Genomic DNA, 14,907 nt, shown 5'->3' on the forward strand with positions numbered 1-14,907 from the left:
TATAGGAGAGGAACTGTGAGCTTGGAGATCCCAAAGCTTAAAATGGACAGTCTGCCTTTTGCTCTAGAGGCAGACTTTGACTCTATCTTTGAAGGATGTTCCCTATTTAAAAAATATATATATTGAAAAGATAGTTCATTATATTTTGAAATGATTTATAAAACAGCATAGTTTTTGCTCAATTTCATATCATATTGTGCATAGGACGAAAATATTATATTTTAAGATTAGAGATATAGATTTGGATACCACTTTTAGATTATTCTTTTCATGTAACAAATGTTAAATTCTATTTTATTAAAATTATTATATCTTAGTTCCTAAATCTTATAATTTCAAAAATATACATAGGAATTATATTTTTTCAAGAATTCTTTAATATTATAGCAAGTGTAGTGACTTAAATATCTAGTAATTAATCTTTTGGATTGGATTTTAAATTTGCTAAGAAAGAGGGTAGATTGTTATCTCTAAAATAAAGTACTGAGAACACACAATACAATTTACAGAGTATGCATTATAGAATTGCACAGCTGAAATCTATATAACTTTATTAACTAATGTCATTTCAATAAATTAAAATAAATAGGGAAATACATAAATAGAAAAATAAAGTATGTTAATACTTGTAATAAATTGGAAATTTTATTATGTCATCATATTTGAACAGCTATTTAGTATGCCAAAAAATATGATCATGGTTTATCTATTTTTTCCAAAATTGGCATGAGGCTATGTAATATGAGTCAAAAAAAAAAAAAAAGAAAAGAAAAATAAAATTAAAATAATATTTGTGAACAATATTTAAAGTGTTACTTAAGAAATGAAATGAAATGTGATATGTATATCTTCTTTCTTATTGCCTGGGAAGTTTGTTTCCCTAAAGAGATTAATGATTTTACAAATAAAGAAACACAATCAATTTGGGAACTTAGCCTGATATAATCAAAGCTGGACAAGTGTCACAGTACCTTCTGGTCTGGGAATACCCCAAATCCTGAAATTGGAAACCATGAATATAAAAACCTCTAGGAAAGGCTCCATCTGTTCTTTTCATCTTATTTAGGAAAGTAAAGAAAAATATCAGCTTCTGGAGAAAGATCATTCAAGTATAACTTCAAAAAGACAGAAAAGAAATAACCAGACATCTTCATATTACTGAATAATCAGAGGAGATTCTGAGATAAATTAAAATTTTTATCTGACCTGAATTCAAGAAAGAATGTGTTCCTTTCTAATCACCTGGAAAAGATTAGTAGTCTGTAAGATTTTAATACTAACAAAAACAGAATACATTGCACAGATTCATGTACAGCACAGTGGCTGTTTGCAGATATTTAATATTTTTCAGAAATACATAAAGTTTAAGAAGGGTATACATTAAAAGTAATTAGCTGTATAATCATTAGAAAGTCTTGATCTGTAGAACTAGTCTTTTGGTTCTATGAATGTAGTAAGGCATAGCTATAAACTGTTTAAAGTAATTCAGTAAATACCTACTAGGAGTGGCATGGTGCTAAGCAGTGTTCTTGTGTTGTCTCCTTTGTTTTTATCAACAGTCTAATAAATATGTACTAATAAATATTAGTCTTATTTATAAACAACTTCAATTATGGACACTTGTATCCATCTTCACTAACACCATCATTGTCGAAGACATCATCATGTTTGCTTAGATTCCTTTATTAGATGATTTTCTAGACCAAATGACATTTTAAAACTTATTTTCTTATATGAAATATTTAAAAATAGGCAAGATTGTTTCTAAGGTTATTCCATTTCTTGATACTTTGCTGGAAAGAAGCAAATAATTGTTGAACAGAAGAGTAATTTGGAAAACCCATGGGTTTAGCTCTGCCATTTATCTCTGTAACCTTCATCTAACTATCTCAGGTCTCTCAGCCTCAGTGTCCTCACTTGCAAACCACGAATACAAATATTTTGAGGAAAGTTAAATGCAATTGTGTATATACAGTATTTAGAATACTCTCTGACACATATATAAAACCCAATATATTGTTAACTATTTTAACACGTTAAGCGCCCAGCCTGTTTTGTCTTCTGGACGGAAAATATAGTGTCAGTCACCAATGACTGATAGGGCACTTAACATGTTAACTAGTTTCATTATAAGATAATTGATAATTATATGTGAAAACAAGTAGTCAATGGCTAGATTTACTGTGATATCTATATATATAAAAGCCTAAGCGACCAAACAACTGTTTGACCAGTCACTAGGATATGCACTGACCACCAGGGGACAGATGCTCAATGAAGGAGCTGCCCCCTGGTGGTCAGTGTGCTCCCACAGCGGGAGCGCCGCTCAGCTGGGCTACGGCTGGCAAGTGCAGCTGCGGCTGCAGGAGCCTCTCCCACCTTTGTGGCAGCGCTACCCAGCAGCAGCAGCAGCAGCAGCAGGCACAGCAGGGCTGGGGTAAGCAGGAGCAGTTCCCAGCCTGGCTCGGGCTCCTCAGCTGGCTGCCTAACGCTTTGCATCCCCTGAGGGGACCTAGATTGTGAGAGGGCATAGGCCAGGCTGAGGGACCCCACCAGTGCATGAATCCGTGTACCAGGCCTCTAGTTTGGACATAAAGTTCTTAGGGAAATGTGAAAATCTTTGCAGTATTAAGAAAAGAGTGACGCATTTATATTGCATTATATAAATATCACTTGTGTAACATTAAAAAGGCTGAATAAAAAAAGATACATTGGAAATGTTTTCGCTCACTGTTTTGAAAGGTACCCCAGATTCCATGATTTGCTTTTATGGATCCAACCCTTGATTAAGAATTGGTCAATTTAGATTAAATCAATCATCTAAAGACAATGATATAGACTTAGTAGTACTTGGTTCATCAATTTAATCTAAATTGACCAATTTTTAATCAAGGATTGGACAGTATTATTTCATAAGTAGGCACATGACCAAATTTAGAGCAGCCAAATAAAAAGACTGTATTCTAGATCTTTTTCTGTTTGATATATATTGCTTTCTCTTTATTTCTAAAGTTTATTATAGTTTCATGAATTCCTGACAGCCATGTTTTGGAAACAACAAAATGCTAAGAATGGAGTCAGTGAAGGCCTGGATTAATGAAGTAGCAGTAGATATGGCCTAATGCTTTGTTATAAAGATTAGAGAAGACAATGATATGGACTTAGTAGTATTTGATTAATTTAGAGAAGGAGATGGTAATGAAAAGGAAAGAGAAAATAATGATCCCTAGGTTTCTAGTTTGTGCAGCTAAATGGATAGTAGTGTGATTTCTAATTTGGAGAATGCCAAAGAAACATTGGATAAGGGATAGAGAGGTAGGTAGGTAGGTAGTTAGGTAGATAGATAGACAGACAGACACATTTTAGAGTTCTCTATCACTCAGGTGTCATTTCAAAAAACAGAAAACAGAAACTACTCTTGAGGATCCAAATGAAAAGGAATTTAACTTAGAGTTAGATGCTTACAAAATCATGGAAAGTGTAGCAGATGCCTAAAGTCATAGTAAATCGTGTTCTGTTGATTTCAAGGTGATTATCCTGTAGATCTGGAGGTCAGGAAGCTACTACAACCTCTACCTTCACTGTTTACACTAGTCTCTCATACCCAGGAAGCCTGTCACCAAGTGTTAGGATATTGGTGTCCAGTGCTACAAGTGCTCATGTCTGTTTTACCTGGATTGCCAGAAAACACAGCTAAAGAAAAGTAGCTTTTACTTCATCTATATCCTTCAAACCATGACATTTCATTAGCAGCATCAATATTTATTCTAGTCTTCATGATATAGGCAGAAACATAGACAGGCTTTAGATAGATGCTATGTGTCAATGAATCATCTCTAGTTAAAGCATTCAAAGTTCTCTCAGAAATAAATGACTAAGGCCGAAACCGGTTTGGTTCAGTGGATAGAGCGTCGGCCTGCGGACTCAAGGGTCCCAGGTTCGATTCCAGTCAAGGGCATGTACCTTGGTTGCGGGCACATCCCCAGTAATCCCCAGTAAGGGGTGTGCAAGAGGCAGCTGATCGATGTTTCTAACTCTCTATCCATCTCTCTTCCTCTCTGTAAAAAATCAATAAAATATATATTAAAAAAAAGAAAGAAATGACTAAGGGGCCACTGGATACAAAGGTCTGAAACCTGTGTAGATCGGTTTCAGAATGTACAGAATTTGTAAGTTGGAGGAGAAGAGATGAGCCATTGTTCTGAATTGTTAGAAACCAAACTAACCTCTGTAGACAAAGGATTTTAGGTTAAATTTCAAAGAAAAAGACATCTACCCAGTTACAAAACCATGAAGTTTCTTCCCACAAGAGGACTAAATTGTCACTATGGAAGCTGGAAGTATTCATCAAATTCCATGTTGTGAGGTCCCAAATAGTCTTCAGGCAATCATCAAATTGTAACAAAGCATGTGCATGCATATGTGCTTTCTTCTTCTGAGTAGAGAACAAATAGCTTTAATCAGATTATTTAACACCTTTGCTGATGAGAACCATTCTGTAGAATTTCTGTCACTGTAACCCTAGAGATAACTGCTAATAAGCTAACTTCAAATTGGGTCAAAAGAGGGCTCTTAAGGCCTTGAGTATAAATGTGAAACTTAGTTTCTTTTGAACAACTGCAAAGCACACTTTTGTCAATGAGAAAAGCCAATGCTGAGGCCAGAACTTTTGCCTCAATTTCATTTCTATCAACAGGAAATTGGATTAGCCTCATAAGATTGAATCTGAGAAGGGATTCATACTAGTGGAGCTTATTCTAGGAATCAAGCAAGAATGACAAGGGGGATGTCATGAGTCATGCAATCCCTAGGCCTTTATGCTACTTCTATAAAAGTTAATTCTGTTTGACCATTCCTTAATTAGGTTCCAAATGCCAGCTTTCTTAGGGAGGATAGAGTCTTGATTACCTCATGTATTCCACCAAGCAATAGTAGTAGTTTGATACCCTCAGAAAGGTAACCTAATATTGAGTACTTGTTTTCTCTATGACACAAGATCTGGGAGTTAATACACAATCTATTTGATAAAGGTTTTTTATCAAAAAATTGGAAATTAATTATGACTATAATTATAATCAATGTTCAAATAAAAATTTAAAGAGAATGAACATGTCAGGGTCCAAATATTTGATAACAAATATATACAGATTCCAAGCTACATAAAACTGTAAATATGCTATTGACTCGAGTTCACATTTTTTAATTTACCTTCTTTTTTTTTTACTTTATTTTTTATTGTTAACACTATTACAGATGTCCCCATTTTCCTCACCTTTACCAACTTCCACCCAGCCCCTGCCCAGTCCACCCCCTTCCTTCTGGCCATCACCTCACTGTTGTCTGTGTCCATGGGCTATGCATATATGTTTTTTGGCTAATCTCTTCACCTCCTTTCATCAAGTTGCCATTCTGACAGCTGTCAATCTGTTCCAAGTATCCATGCCTCTGATTCTAGTTTATTCATCAGTGTATTTTGTTCATTAGATTCCACATATAAGTGAGGTCATGTGGTATTTGTCTTTCTCTGATTGGCTTATTTCACTTAATGAAGAAGAGTGAGAAGGACAAGAGAGAAAAAAATGAGCTAAGGCAGAAAAGTGAGAAAAAGCTGGGCACAAGAAAGGAGTAAAAGGGAAGAGACTAAATTCAGAGGTGCATGAAATTTGTGCACAGGGGGCGGGGAGAGGGGAGTTTCCTCAGCCTGGCCTGCACCCTCTCCAATCTGGGATCCCTCTCACAATCCAGAACCACTGGCTCCTAAGTGCTCACCTGCCTGCCTGATGGCCCTAACTGCTCCCCTGGTGGCCTGATCCCCCTAACTGCTCTCCCCTCCTTGTCTGATCCCCCTACCTGCCTATCTGCTCTCCCCTCCTGGCCTAAACCCCTTAACTGCCTATGTGCTCTCCCTTCCTCTCCGCACCTTCAGACCCCAGCACAGGAGTGCTGAGAGCTCTCTGCCGAGGCCCTGCCCCCATCCTGATGCCCCCTCCGGGCTGGGCAGCGTCATGGGCCTGCACACGCCTCCGCCAGGGGGGCTGCCCCCTGCGGCAGCCTCATGTCCTGGTGGCACAAGTCCCCGCCCCCATCCCCGCCCACCAGCTCCTGTGCAGGCGCAGCCTGGTCATGACTGTGACACCGTTAGGACCAATTAGCATATTACCTCATTATTACATAGACAGTTTACATAATAATTATATCAGGTTAGCTGAAATGATTCCAACAAAAAGGCATATGAAAATACAGTGTTCTTTTTTGTTGTTGTTGTTAATCCTCACCTGGGGATATTTTTCCATTGATATTTAGAGAGAGTGGAAGGGAGAGAGAAAGAGAGAGAGAGAGAGAGAGAGAGAAGCATTGATTTACAGCAACACATCGATTGGTTGCCTCCTGCACATACCCTGACCAGGGCCGGGGATCCAAAATACATGCCCTTGACTGGAATCAAACCCAGGACCCTTCAGTCTGTGGGCTGATACTCTATCCACTGAGCCAAACCAGCTAGGGCAACACAGTGTTTTTTATGAAGTCAGTTGTTCTGTCTCTACCCCCAAATGCTATTGAGAAGCAGTCATCCTAAAATATAACCAAAGTAAAACATGATATGATATGGGAAATTATGGCATGTTATAAAAGAATATGGAAATTAAAATAAAAGGAGAAGCAGTGTTAAATGCTAAAAGTTGGCAGAGGCTGCAAAATAGAACACTCCTTTGGAGAAGGGTGACTGGGGAAGCTACCATGCCTTTTTGAAATGCACTATAGAATCAAACTCTCAGGCCACATTCACCATATGAAAAAAAAAAATGGTTTTGATTTTTAAAGTGCTTTTTAAGTAGCTTTCTCACCTGGGATAATAATATGGTGTACAACTAACATTTGTATTCTGACCCACTCAGCATTAATATTTTTGTGTAAATTACTTTTCTGTCATAAACTAAATTTTATGCAAGTATGGGTCAAAAATAATAAGTTTCCCAGAGTTTCATGAGCCCAGTAGTAGAAGCTGATATAGAAAGGTGGGGGCCTTGCATATGTGGTAATCATACTAAGTTTTAGTAATTGGTTAATTGCAGTGTAAATAACAGAATTATTAACATACTACCAACAGTTACATTTAAGGAAAATGAACCTCTTCACTAGGGCTTTAATGAAATAAATTAAATATAAATATATACTTTTTACTAAAAATAATATAAATAAGGCCACAGTGCTTAAAATTAATGGGAAAATATTGTAGTATTATAATAGTAAAGAAAAATAATCTATGCCTCAAACTCACTCTACAACGATCTGTTTTAAATGACTCTCTCAAACAGTGTGGTTTATATACATCACCTAACAAAAGTGCTTACCTGATGTAAACATCCACAGGTTAATTGAACTATTGTAGGGATTCAATCAGCGAGTTTGAATTTGCATTTGTCATGTGTGATGTATTATTTTTGCTTACTTTAGGGTAATGGGTATACTTGACAGGAGTCAGAATGACTGATGACTCACAGTATGAAGATTTTCTTAACGCAGAGTGGTTGTACAGAAACACGATGAGAGGTAAACAGTTGAGGTGAAAATAAGTAAGCCTTCAGCTGAAAATGTGCACTATGCAATACCAATTCCTTGAACTGACTATAAACAGACACCAATATCAGGTTTCCAGTGCTTTCTGCCATAGGGCTTATTTTCTGCCAAGAAATGAAATTCATTCTGAATTGTCCCCAGAAATTAATCTTCTATGTGTTAAATCATATGTATGAACTAGGCACAGGAAGCTGATGCAATAATTTGTACCTTGAAGTCAGAAAATTTACCAATGTGCATGCTTTTTGTAGTCAGTTTAACAGAGAGCAGGTCTTTGGCTTCACAAAACGTATACATTAAGAGCCTATCCTGTACATTATGCATTCTTTACCTCCCTTTCATTTTCCGTTCACAGTCATCCTTTTCTTCGTCTTATTGTTCCAGTATCCTACATCCGTGCTACAGGTTGGGGCTCCAGGCAAGCCATCTTCACAATCATTTGGGTGGTGATCTAATCCTCTTGTTTAGAGAGCTCACAAAACCAGATCAATAGTCCATTTCTTTCTGACATGGGCATACAGCCCTACTGCCACTGTGCTCTATATAGGGGAAATGCTATAAGTTGTTATCATTTTTCCTTTTTAAGGTAACAACTCCAAATTTAGTAGAAATTCTTTGTATTTCTATTTTTTTATAGTCTTCGTTCTAGTTTTCTTTGGGGGCTCAGAAGTGTTGAGGAAAGCAACACTCTAGGTGTCATCCTAGCGATTGGTCTGAAGATTTATTTTACTTCAATTTCCACGGTGCACTCTTCTCCTGTTGTGACTCCACATTCTGCACAAATGTTCACTCTGTCAGTGTCTCATCTTTCATCTTCCCATTGAATAGATCTGTAGCTCTCTATACTCCTGCAGTGTGCCCCTTGTCACTGCCTGTGTGCAAGGGCAAATGAAATCAGTGCTTTACCCTGGAGGAGGCGATTTGGGGTAAGGACTTATGATCTGGAGAATCTATTAGGAAAAAATTTATTCTTCAAACTTCCCTTCTTCTCATTAAGAATTACTGTTGGATAAATCCTGATTTCACAGTTGTATTTCCATTTGTCATGCAACAATTGTCAAATGGAAAGAATCATAATATTGTGAGATGGAAAGAGATATTGGCTTATAGATCATGTCACGTTAACATTCTTGGAGAGTAGTAACTGTGTCTGCTCACTACTTCTCAAAGCAAAAGAATATAAAAGAGTTGCACTGATTGCTCCATATACAACCTAGATGCATGTCAAATAGAAATATCTCACTTTATTTATGGAAAGAAGGAACATTGTAAGCAGAAAATGAATAATTCTACATTTTAAAGCTACAGCCAATAATCCTATATAATAAAAGTGTAATATGCTAATTAGACCAGATGTCCTTCTGGACGAAGCCAGGGCTACAAGGGCTGAGGCAGAGGCAGCCACGGCTGCGGCAGGGGCCAAACCCCTTGCACGAATTTTGTGCATCAGGCCTCCAGTAACCTATAATTTCTAAAGTGGACATTATCTAAAAAATGTCATTTTCCTTTGTAATTGGCAATAACGTGATTATGTGACACACACTCCCAAATTGGGTTGATTCTAAATGATTCAACTGCATGAATCTCTTTAGCCTCTTTAAAAATATGGGACAGATAGGCTGATATTTGCCATGATTTCCTTATCTGGCAAGGGGAGTGATCATAAATAAAACTTTAAGAAGTCCCTAAGTAGTCTCTAGACCTACTGAAATGGGACTACCAAGAAAGAGAAACAACCAAACAGAAAACTCATGAACTGTCTGTTTCTCTTTTTAAAACTCCCTCATGCATTAAATCCCCCGTAAACATGACCTACTACTTTTACAAGCTGATGTTTTATCTCTAGCTCCAAAGGTTAGCAAAGGCAGTGACAAAAAGTATGTGTGCATTATATATATTTAAATATGTATTATACACTATAATATACAGGGTGCAGTAAAAGTAGGTTCACAGTTGTGAGTACACAAAATAAGAGTTTATTCTTGTATTATTATATATTAGTTATTGTATGATTTCCCATACAAACAACTGTAAACCTGATTTGCCACACCCTGTATATATTGTATATACAGTATATATGACAGAGAATAAATGATTGCAAAGTAGTTCTACATAAATAATAGATTAAAATAATCACTGTAAAGAATAATCATGTTGACAGTAAAAAAAAGTTGGGATTTTTCTTTATGTTAGGCACTTTATTAACTATTTTAATATTAAATATTTTATTCTCTCTGCTATATTGTCTTCATTTCCACAATAACCAAACCTATTAGGTAGATATTATTATCCCCATTTCATAAATAAGGAAAATTAAGCATAGACAGTTTAAATATCTTGTGCAAAAGCACCCTTGGAGTTAGGGGCAGGGGCAGAATTTCAATCTATGAAATGATTGCCTGACTTCAAACACTTACTGTTTCATTATAAAATCATCTCTCTTATTCCATTTGGAATGCGTTGTTATTGAGATCTGTTTAAGAGCATTTACAAAACGTGTCTGAAACATCATGAAAACTATAGTTTTCATTTGAGTAATTTTTGTTTTGCATTTTTTACAAAGTAAGACATAAAGGTTGTAGAGGGTTTTTTTTGTGTTTGTTTGTTTATTTTTTAATTAAAATGAGCACTTTACCTGGATTTTATGTTTGAGAACCAACACAGTGTATCTACTCCAGTTGTTTCTTCACCACTTTTCACTGATTCTACAGGACTATTTTTTTTCAAATTCCATGTTCAATTGCAATTTGCTGTGCAGAACCCATGTGAAAATGTTCCCTCTACTGAATTAGCTCTGAATTATCCCCTGCTCTTGTTTCTTGGCTCTCTGTGAGCAAATCACAAAATTATTCCCAATGAATAAAATTGTTTGCAGAGTGGGAAGGGATCCCGGCGCCGGAGGCTCCCGGCTGTGGGCCCCGGCTCCTCGCCAGGGACCAGGGGGACTCGGTGGACACCGCGGAGGGGCTGTGCCTGGAGGTGGAGCGGTGTCTGCTGTGCAACACCACCGGCTGGCAAGTGCGGTCAGCAAGGCGATTCCGTCTACTTCGACGGCCGTGACCAAGAGAGGTTTGTAGACAAGAAGGAACGGTTAAGCCAACTTAAGAGCAAGCAGCAAGAAGAATTTCAAAAAGAAGTGTTAAAAGCTGTGGAAGGAAAATGGATAACAGATCAGTTGAGATGGAAAATAATGTCCTGCAAGGTGAGGATTAAATAGCTGAAAAAAAACAAACACAACAAGATGCAAAGGGGATGAAGAGATGAAGAAAAATTCTGAAGGCCTTCTCAAAACCAAGGAAAAGAATCAGAAGCTTTCTACTGGAGCTCAGTGACATCAAGAGAATGTCACAGTTGTGAGTACATTTTTTCAGAGGCACAACAGCGAACTTGAGGACGATTCAGAGGCACAACCGCGAACTTGAGGACCTCGTAGGAAAAAAAAAAAGACCATCAACTAAAAATGTCACTGTGAGCGTCTGGCAGATCTGCGCCGACCTCAGATATCAGAGCTCACCTCTGTCATTTTTCCAATTGAAGCGAAGGCAGGGCCATGACCTCCAGCACCGTGAGCAACGGTGGAGGACGACTTCCAACCAGGGAGATGGGTCTGTGATGGCCACCAGGGGGACACCAGCATCAGCATCACAGGGCCTTGGCTGAGCCTTCCCAACAACCGGGACTCCTCTGCCTGCTCGAATTGGGTGGAAGAGAAGAAAGCCACGCAGGGGCCGGCCATGGAGCATAACAGCCCGCTTACACCGTCAGCGCTGCACCGGGCCAGGCCACTCCGCCGGCCAACATTTTTCTCATCTGCTAGCACTCGGCATGAATCTTCCCAGGAAGCTGCGCAACAGTGCATTTTAATGTTGTGGGGAAACTCTCAGCAGACAGAAATGTACTCAAGCAGTAAAGAAACTGAATGCAAATACTCTTTACCTGTGCTTTTCTCAGCACGTCAGTTTAGATCAATGACAACCACTGCATCCCCCGGGGATCTAATGTACCCGGTCAGCCCGGGTTCTGAACACCTAGGCAGGTCCGGAGCCTTTGAAGTGCGGGCAGACCTCGAGGAGTCCATGGAATTGGTGGATGCCGGAGTTGCTGGAGAATCGGATGAGAGTGGAGATGAGCACATAAGCGACGAGGAAACCGACTTGGGCACAGACTGGGAGGAGTTGCCAAGCCCCGGGGTTTGTGAGGTCCCTTCCCAGCCCGGGGGAGTCTCGCAGATCCAGAGCGCCCAGGCCTCCCGCCCATCGCCAGCAGCAGGGCAGCGGGATGATCTCCTCCGCTGCAGCCTCGGGGACCTCCTGGTTTGAAGCTTGCACTGGACACCGTTAACGAGCATGCATCAAAACGTGCCAGATTTGCATCAGGAAAGTAAACTATGTATTTAGGTAAGGTCATGCCTGGAACAAAAAGGCTTTTTTCACTTAAAAAAAAAAATATTTGCGGTTTTTATTTATCTGGAGATTATTTCTGAGAAGTCAGACACTCTTGAGTACACTAATCCCAGTACTCTCTCTGCCTCTCCACTCTCTATAGCAAACTTAATATGCAAACATACTGTACCCTTTGCCACCCATTGCCTTCTATCTTACGTCTTCTTGCATTACCGGGAATTAGAATTTTTTGATTGTATATGGTATGAAAGATGTTGAGAAGAGTGGAGAAAAAATAAAATAAATAACATTGGCTATTCAGAAAATGCTTTCTCTTTGTGTATTTGCACTTAGATATGGGCAGATAGGAGGCTAAGAGAGTTTCTTATACATTGTGGGAGACCCCACTTTCTGGTAACCTGTGTCAGCATTTCTCCTATTTTCTTTCTAAACATATCTCAATATATGTTATATCTCAATAAATGTATATCTCAATAAATGTTAACTATTACATTAATGATACATAGTAATGTGAGATAATTTATCAAATTTACCATAATCTTACCTAATAATAGACAAACATGTAAATTGACTGTACCTCCACTATGCCCACAGCCAATCAGAGTGAGTATGCAAAATTGAATGCCAAAGATGGAGGCCGCCCAGCTGCTCCAGGTGCGGAGAGGCTGGGCGGGGCAGGACGCCTGCTATGAGAGGGAGGGTGGGGTGCAAAGGGATCTACAGGAGCGGAGTGCCGCAGCGAAGACAAGACTGCAGACTCCGGAGTCTGCAGCGAAGATGAAGATGGCAGACTCCGGCTGGAATCTGCAGCGAAGACGGCAGATTCTGGCCGGAGCCTGCAGTGAAGACAAAGATGGCAGATTCCGGCTGGAGTCTGCAGCGAAGTAGCGAAGATGAACTGACCGGAGTCTGCACGAAGACCAAGAAGGCAGACTCTGGCCGGAGTGAAGGCCTGGGTCCCGGGTGCTGGAGGAAAACTGGTGCTGGAAACCAAGGGAAGGAAGGCCTATTGCATGAATCTCTTTGTGCAATGGGCCTCTAGTCTATACTAATAAAAGAGTAATATGTTAATTAGACCGGGAGACCTTCCAGAGACCTTCTGGATGTCCTTCCAGACAAAACCAGAGGCTTGGCTGGCCTGCAAATTGTTCCCAAACGGCCCTCAGCCCCTCGCCCAGGCTGGCCACATCCCCCAGCAGGGACCCCCACCCCAATGGGGGCATGGCCAGCCTGCACACAGCCCTCAGACCTTGCTCAGGCTGGCCCCACTCCCAGCAGAGACCCCTCCCACCCCAATGGGGGTGTGGCCAGCCTGAACACTGCCCCAGCCCCTCGCCCAGGCCAGCACCGCCCCCATGGGGACCCTCACCTTGATTCAGGACACCCTTCAGGGAAGACCAGCTGTCCCCCACCCATGCACCAGGCCTCTATACTAATAAAAGGGTAATATGCTAATTAGACCAGGAGACCTTCCAGATGTTCTTCCAGACAAAGCCAGGGTGGCGGGACCAAGACAGAGGTGGTTAGGGGAGAGCAGGCTGGCGGGGGTGAGGGGCAATTGGGGGCAAGCAGGCTGGCAGGGGGGGGGCAGTGGGGGTGAGCAGGCTGGTATGGGAGAGGCAGTTGGGGGCGAGAAGGCCGGTGGGGGGGCAGTTGGGGGTGAGCAGGCTGGCAATCAGAGTGGTTAGGGGTGATCAGGAAGGCAGGCAAGTGACCAGTTAGAAGCCAGCGGTCCCAGATTGCAAGAGGGATGTCTGACTGCCAGTTTAGGCCTGATCCCACAGGGGTCCCAGATTGGAGAGGGTGCATGCCGGACTGAGGGACACCCCCCTCCCATGCACGAAATTCATGCACCAGGCCACTAGTTAGAAATAATTCTTCTCAGTATTTGACAAAATGCTGATTATTGTGTTCATGGTATCTATGACCACATCTTTCCTAAAGGAAGATGAGAAAGCCTTGGAAGGCATAACTAACTTCCACCACATTGGGAGAACTTTCAAGGTATTTCCTTTTTTTAAGAATTTCCTTTCCAATTTATTATTATTCCTTTGCCAAAGAGAAGTATCTATGTTTTTAGTTAAAATTTTCTATATATAAGCTGCAGTATCTTCTGAGTTGCTAAATATTTAAATAAATATATCATTTATGTACTCCAGGGCTTTTGTAAGAATTGTAATTTATAAATATAATTAATAAAAAAGTTACTAAGCCTCTACTGAATTTACAAAATGCACTGTAGGGCATTTACTAAACCCATTCATAGTGGAACCATAAATAATTTAAACCTCTATACTTGTCAGAGTAAATGAGCAAAATGTATTTTGATGTTAACTTACTAATTTGATGGAGCTATAGACTTTCCATTAAGAAAACTAAAGGCATATTTATATCTTTGAGCATATGTAAAATCAATATATTATGTGTTATATTTATAATACATAATGGAAGGGTGTCACAGTAAATTTCATCTCTTCTGTAGATCAGCCACATAATGCTGATCTAATTCATGGTCAATGGGGTGGGAAGCAGGGGTTATTCCAGGTTGATATTACTGATTTTTTTTCAGACAACATTATGTTTAATTTGTGAACTAATTTATTTTAACCTCCTTGAAATATTCATGTTCCACATTATGAAAAAAGCAAATTTATTTCTCAAAATTTTTACTCAGTAAAATGATTGTGTGGTGTGTTTTTTTCCAAATAGTTACTAACATGGCCTATGATATTCAATTACTATCCTCTTTCAGGGTAAAATCTGGTGCTTCTGGGGAATATGGTTGGAAAGCTGTCCTATACAGATTATCTCTAGGGTCAAAGTCTTCAGTTGCCTGTTCACTGGCTTAGTAGGATGAAAATGCTCAAATACATTCCTGATACTCCCATTTTCTTACCCCTCACGTGTGGAAAAGCTGCTTTCAGTT

General features: G+C 39.6%; 1 pseudogene; it reads left to right on the plus strand.

Annotated features, from left to right (window-relative positions):
• Positions 1-7,484: 7,484 nt before the first annotated feature.
• On the plus strand, positions 7,485-11,919 carry LOC103288796 (beclin 1-associated autophagy-related key regulator-like; annotated as a pseudogene).
• Positions 11,920-14,907: the final 2,988 nt, after the last annotated feature.

This window comes from Eptesicus fuscus, chromosome 4, assembly GCF_027574615.1.
Source record: "Eptesicus fuscus isolate TK198812 chromosome 4, DD_ASM_mEF_20220401, whole genome shotgun sequence".
Lineage (NCBI taxonomy): Eukaryota > Metazoa > Chordata > Mammalia > Chiroptera > Vespertilionidae > Eptesicus > Eptesicus fuscus.